The sequence below is a fragment of the Schistocerca serialis genome, chromosome 1 (assembly GCF_023864345.2).
Source record: "Schistocerca serialis cubense isolate TAMUIC-IGC-003099 chromosome 1, iqSchSeri2.2, whole genome shotgun sequence".
NCBI lineage: Eukaryota > Metazoa > Arthropoda > Insecta > Orthoptera > Acrididae > Schistocerca > Schistocerca serialis.
Genome location: NC_064638.1, coordinates 70,394,811 through 70,401,955, shown reverse-complemented (window position 1 = coordinate 70,401,955; position 7,145 = coordinate 70,394,811).

The window sequence follows — 7,145 nt, the reverse complement described above, 5'->3', positions numbered from 1 at the left end:
ACGGGATACATGCGGACGTGCATTGTCCTGTTGGAACAGCAAGTTCCCTTGCCGGTCTAGCAATGGTAGAACGACGGGTTCGATGACGGTTTGGATGTACCGTGCACTATTCAGTGTCCCCTCGACGATCACCAGTGGTGTACGGCCAGTGTAGGAGATCGCTCCCCACACCATGATGCCGGGTGTTGGCCCTGTGTGCCTCGGTCGTATGCAGTCCTGATTGTGGCGCTCACCTGCACGGCGACAAACACGCATACGACCATCATTGGCACCAAGGCAGAAGCAACTCTCATCGCTGAAGACGACACGTCTCCATTCGTCCCTCCATTCACGCCTGTCGCGACACCACTGGAGGCGGGCTGCACGATGTTGGGGCGTGAGCGGAAGACGGCCTAACGGTGTGCGGGACCGTAGCCCAGCTTCATGGAGACGGTTGCGAATGGTCCTCGCCGATACCCCAGGAGCAACAGTGTCCCTAATTTGCTGGGAAGTGGCGGTGCGGTCCCCTACGGCACTGCGTAGGATCCTACGGTCTTGGCGTGCATCCGTGCGTCGCTGCGGTCCGGTCCCAGGTCGACGGGCACGTGCACCTTCCGCCGACCACTGGCGACAACATCGATGTACTGTGGAGACCTCACGCCCCACGTGTTGAGCAATTCGGCGGTACGTCCACCCGGCCTCCCGCATGCCCACTATACGCCCTCGCTCAAAGTCCGTCAACTGCACATACGGTTCACGTCCACGCTGTCGCGGCATGCTACCAGTGTTAAAGACTGCGATGGAGCTCCGTATGCCACGGCAAACTGGCTGACACTGACGGCGGCGGTGCACAAATGCTGCGCAGCTAGCGCCATTCGACGGCCAACACCGCGGTTCCTGGTGTGTCCGCTGTGCCGTGCGTGTGATCATTGCTTGTACAGCCCTCTCGCAGTGTCCGGAGCAAGTATGGTGGGTCTGACATACCGGTGTCAATGTGTTCTTTTTTCCATTTCCAGGAGTGTATATAAATATATCTCCAAAATAACAGACACAATGCGCATGAGAAGAATCCAATTCATGGGGCATTTAGAAAGAATGGACTCAAACAGGTTAATGCACAAAATCCATACATTTTCAAATAAAAAAACTACAAGACCAAACTGGTACAAACAGGTGGGAAAGGACCTGAGAGAATTAGGGTCTCCAAATCTACAAGACAGAAATGAAATCAGAAAAATCACAAACATATGGGGTTTTGAGGAAGGAGAGGGAAAAACTAACTGACATATGTGGTTTGCGCAACAAAAACTAGCCCATTCATTGCATATGAAGGAATACTGGGCGAAAAAGATGCCCAACAAATGTTGATTACGTGAGGTGCTAAGTGATCCATCCGCGAAGAAGAAGAAAAGGACAGTGCCAAATATAGCTATATAATTACCTAATACTCTATACTACATCAGGTATTGACTTTAAGTATTTGTGTAACACAAAAAAGAAATGAAAACACATGTTTGAAGTAGCATGTCAATTACTTTGAGCCTGTAGTAAGCAAATAGATGATTGTGAGTCAATTGATGTATCCAGAAATGCATCCTACAGTACATTTTCAGTACCACAGGCACAGACAAATGGAAATTAATTGTCACTCTTCATCAAATCAATTCACATTCTTTGTGGATTGAGCAGATTGACACCTACTAGGTTTTGAGTCATCTGCTATATTCTTTCACATTTCAAGTTCTGTTTAGCAGTCTCTAACACTTTTACTATTTCCTTTAATACTACAATTACTTCGACTATCCTACACATTATGGAAAAAAAGTTACAACCATTGGGTCAGTTACAACTGAGTAAGGTCAGAGCAGCTAGAGACAGTGGCCATGTGCTTGAGTTGTGTTCGTGTGAATATGTGTGTGTTTTCTGCATCAGAAGAAATCCTTTTCACCAAAAGCTAAAATGTACAGCAGTCTTTTTGTAGTGCCTGTCTGTGACTCCATGTCTCCTCCATATAGTGACTGGCAGTCTATCCTTTTCATAATATTGTTGTTATTCCATTGTGAATTATCCATTGTGTTACATAATTCAAAGTCTTAAAGAGCAATATCTTCAGACAAGCAGTGTGTTACTTAGTATTCTTGAGTCACAACATGTTGGGTATGTAGAAGAATAGTAGTCAGGTTTCTGGTCTTTGTAGGAAATGAAATTTTTTTTTGCCCCCAAAGTTGAATTGCCAGTGAACCATGGAGCCAACTGTCGTGTCAATTAGTGACACCTAAGTATTCATGAACTGTTCTTAGTGTTCTAGATCCTAGAATATTTAGGGTGCTCTTGAACTCTGAAAAAGAAAATGCAACTCTCATGCAGTAATTTTTTTCTCATTGTATCATTTTTGTTACAAAATATTCTGAGCAGGAATAATTGTGGGTGTCCCCCTGAAATGGGAACTCTCTCCAAAACATATGACCAAAGACCATGTCATTCTTCTACATTCAAGTTGACTCCCCCCCCCCCACATGCCCCCCCCCCCCAAACACACACACCAACCATTGTTAGCTGCATCTTGAAATGTGGACTTTTTTCTCCCACCTTTTATTATTGACAATGGAACATAGAAAATCACATTAGCTCAATATTTGTGCTAACAATGAAAGCTCTTTCATATTCTAATGTTCTTTTGACTACTGAGATTTTTGTTGTCATGTAAGTAAAATCCTTTACCATATTTATGATTTGTCACTAGTTCCTGAAAGGCTTAAGTATGCGGTTGTAAAAGCACTGTATAAGAAAGGAGACAAGGCAGACACTGATAACTGTTGGCCAATATCAGTGCCCACAAGTTCTCAAAGGTTTTAGAGAAACTAATGAATGCCAGGATTGTTAAGCACCTTAGTGACAAAAATGTCTTCAGTGAAAGTCAGTTTGGATTTCAGAAAAGGTTATCAACAGAAGATGCAGTATTTGAGTTTTCTGGCAATGTTTTGGAATCTATGAATAACAAAATTAAGATGGTGGCAATATTTTTTGACCTAACAAAATCGTTTGACTGTATCAGTTGCCAAATACTTTTACACAACGCTACCTATCTAGATAAAAGTAGTACGGTGGGGCAGTGGCTCGATTCATACCTTTCTAACAGAGAGTTGTATTGGATAGTCAAGAAGATGTTTCAGCAACATCACAATGGGCTACTATCACAGGTGAAGTGCCTCAGGGCTCAGTTATAGGCTCCCTACTTCTTATTACTTTTACAAATGATCTATGTACTTGCACAGAATATTGTAAATTCAACGTCTTTGTTGATGGCTAAAAAAGGAAAACCCTACAATCAGGCACTGAAGACCACACGAGACTCAACCGACAACCACGCTATCATCAATTAATAATCGTTGGATATGATATGCAGGGCATGAGGCCAGTACATCACACTCCTGCCCATTGTCAAAGTTTTTACCTTGGAGCCACTACCTCTCAATCATGTAGCTCCTCAATTGGCATCAAATGGCTGAGTGAACTCTGGTTCAGTCATTCCACGAAGGAAAACTCCCTGGCAGTACCAAGTATCGAACCTGACTCCGTAACACCAGTGTCCTTCCATTGATCCCTCAGTTGCAGAGGTCGATGACAGTATGGTACTTATTGACAATTCATTGGACAAACTTGAAGTGTCAGCTAATAAGGTTTTTAGGGTATTGTGAACTGGTTTAATATAAATCATCCTCCTGTTAATTATGATAAAACAAACCTTATTCAGTTTCTCCCAACCTCCAAAGTTGAAGAATTAGGGGAGAAATTGGGTGACTGGCATATAGCTAGGGTGTATACTTCAAACTATCTGGGCTTGCATGTTGATAGCAAACTAAACAGATCAAATCATACCTGGAATTTGTGCAAAAGACTGCATTCTGTGACATGCTTTACACATTGTTTTCTCTTATAGGAATATGGAAACAATATATCTTTACGAGATTTGAAATCTTTGCATCCAGTGTCTGTGTATGTGCAGATGGATATGTGTGTGTGTGCGAGTGTATACCTGTCCTTTTTTTTGCCTAAGGTAAGTCTTTCCGCTCCCGGGATTGGAATGACTCCTTACCCTCTCCCTTAAAACCCACATCCTTTCGTTTTTCCCTCTCCTTCCCTCTTTCCTGACGAAGCAACCATTGGTTGCGAAAGCTAGAATTTTGTGTGTATGTATGTGTTTGTTTGTGTTTCTATCAACCTGCCAGCGCTTTCGTATGGTAAGTCACATCATCTTTGTTTTTAAATATAAATATATAAAGATATGGTTATAATAGAGGGAAACATTCCATGTAGGAAATATATATCTAAAAACAAAGATGATGTGACTTACCAAATGAAAGTGCTGGCAGGTCGACAGACACACAAACATACACACAAAATTCAAGCTTTCGCAACAAACTGTTGTCTCATCAGGAAAGAGGGAAGGAGAGGGAAAGACGAAAGGATGTGGGTTTTAAGGGAGAGGGTAAGGAGTCATTCCAATCCCGGGAGCGGAAAGACTTACCTTAGGGGGAAAAAAGGACGGGTATACACTCGCACACACACACACATATCCATCCACACATATGTGTGGATGGATATGTGTGTAACATATCCATCCACACACGTGTGTGTGTGTGTGTGTGTGTGTGTGTGGTGTGTGTGTGTGTGTGTGTGTGTGTGTGTGTGTGTATGCGTGCGCGCGCGCGTGTATACCCGTCCTTTTTTCCCCCTAAGGTAAGTCTTTCCGCTCCCGGGATTGGAATGACTCCTTACCCTCTCCCTTAAAACCCACATCCTTTCGTCTTTCCCTCTCCTTCCCTCTTTCCTGATGAGGCAACAGTTTGTTGCGAAAGCTTGAATTTTGTGTGTATGTTTGTGTGTCTGTCGACCTGCCAGCACTTTCATTTGGTAAGTCACATCATCTTTGTTTTTAGATATATAAATATATAAAGAAGTATTTACAACACAACAGATGAACCCCCATTCTTAAAATTATTTCTGTTAACATTCTTACTGAAGAAAAGTAGAATCCATAGGATGACAAACTCTAGTGTCCCAGGATTTTGTGACTTCTGCATTTGCGTAAATACGGTCTTCAACTGAGCTCTAGATTTTATTTATTCAGTCAGCTTTTATTATTGTATATGGTGTTTTTAGGAGCACCTTATTTAACAGTGTGCTCCCTTAAATTCAGCAATACTGCCATCTAACTACAGATGCTAGTTTTAATGACATTATCCTTCTGCTATAAAGACCATTGCACATTCATTTTAACTATTGATGAGCTATTATTTAATTCGATAGATAAAAAATCTACTCACCACATGGTGGCAGAACACACACATAAAAGACTGCTGTGATTGGAAAGCTTTCGGAGCCAGTGGCTTTCCTACTCATCCCGTACAGTAAGTCTCCCCTCACCCGTGGTTCTGGGTGACTTTCCCAAAATCTACCCCTTTTCCTAGACCTCTCCAGTCCTCCTCCTTTCCTCCTTCACCCTTCTTCCTTCCCCTTCAACCCTTCTGCCCGAGGAAGAAGCCACTGTCTCCGAAAGCTTGCCAATCACAAGAGTCTTTTATGTGTGTGTTCTACCGCTTGGTAAGTAGACTTTATATCCATCCAGTTAAATAATGTTATCAATAATTGATTGTTTTGTTGTTATATTGGTGAGCTATGTAACTCCTTTGGAAAAATTAATAGTCTGCCATTATTTTCCCTTGTCCTGGGGATCAAACAGCCCATGAATATGATTTAGTTGCCTACTTTATAATTCTGATTAATAAACAAGTTTTGTAGTGTTACATCAAAAAATATTATTAGACTTCTCCATGAGCTTACTGTCATAACTGATTTAAAGGCATAAAGAAATAAACAATAAATCAAATTGGTTGCACTGTAGGTTATAATTTATGGTTGAATCACAGTTACATTGCTTACAAACTGAGGTAATTGTGACTCTCGGCTTTAATAACAGCATGATAATTTGGATTATTAATGTCCTGATGAGAACAGCACAGTTGTTTATGAGAAATTGGATGTTGTACAAACAGTGACTATGAAAAAGGTACTCACCACTCAAAATAAGTTGTCCTGGAAACCTGTGCAGCATAAGGCTGGGAACATTGTATCCTGATGTGTATGTCTTTGTATTTTTAAATGTAATACTGGCTTCCAAAATAATCTCTGTGAACTTGAATTATCCCCCTTACAAACCCATCCTCCCCTCCACTCCCAGTTATGGTGGTGGAAAAGGTTTTAAATCTTGTAGTCAAACTTTTTAGACTGAAGCCAGTAAAATATTGAATTTAGTTGTCACTCTCAGGAGATACTTATTCAAAATTTGACAAACATTACACAAGTATTGGAGAAATGGTCTTTCTTGTTAAGAGAAATATTCACTATTATGAGAAGAAACTGGGTTCGGATAGATACATACATGACTCTGGTTCTCTACACAGTGCAAATTTTATCAGCTGAAAAATTGTGGATGATTATTTATGTCATTGGGAAATATAATAAATTTGGAAGGAAAAGGGAATATTATGGGTTTCACATCCCATCAATGATGCCATTACATGCTTCAATTAGAGAAAGAAGTCAGCCATGTCCATTCCAGAGGATCTGTTCTGGCATTTACCTTCTCCCTTTAGCATCAGTAATAATTGTGTGTGATATGGAATTGTCCACATGAGCATGATTCACTGTACGTGGTAATAATGTGTTAGCAAACAAATGCAAAACACGAAACTAGACAAGACGAAAAAAGTACAATTTTCCAATCCTTCCTTGGGATTTAGAGTGGCAATGGCTATGTTAGAAGTATGTATTTCTATCATTTCCATTGATAGTTACATTTTAACTCATAAATTTACTACATATTATCACTTTTGACATGAAATAAAGAATTAATATTACTTAATTAAGGAAAAATTCGGAAAGGGAATTAAAGTTCACAGAAAAGAAAAAAAAGAAAAACTATGAGCCATAACATTGTAGCTCTGTCAGATATGGCAAATGGTTTAGAAGAGCATTTTAATGGAATGGATGGTGTCTTCGAAAGAGATCATAAGATGAATATCAACACTACTAAAACAAGGGTAATGGAATGTAGTCAATTTAAATAGCTTAAATCAGGGGATGTTAACACGGAAATAGACTAG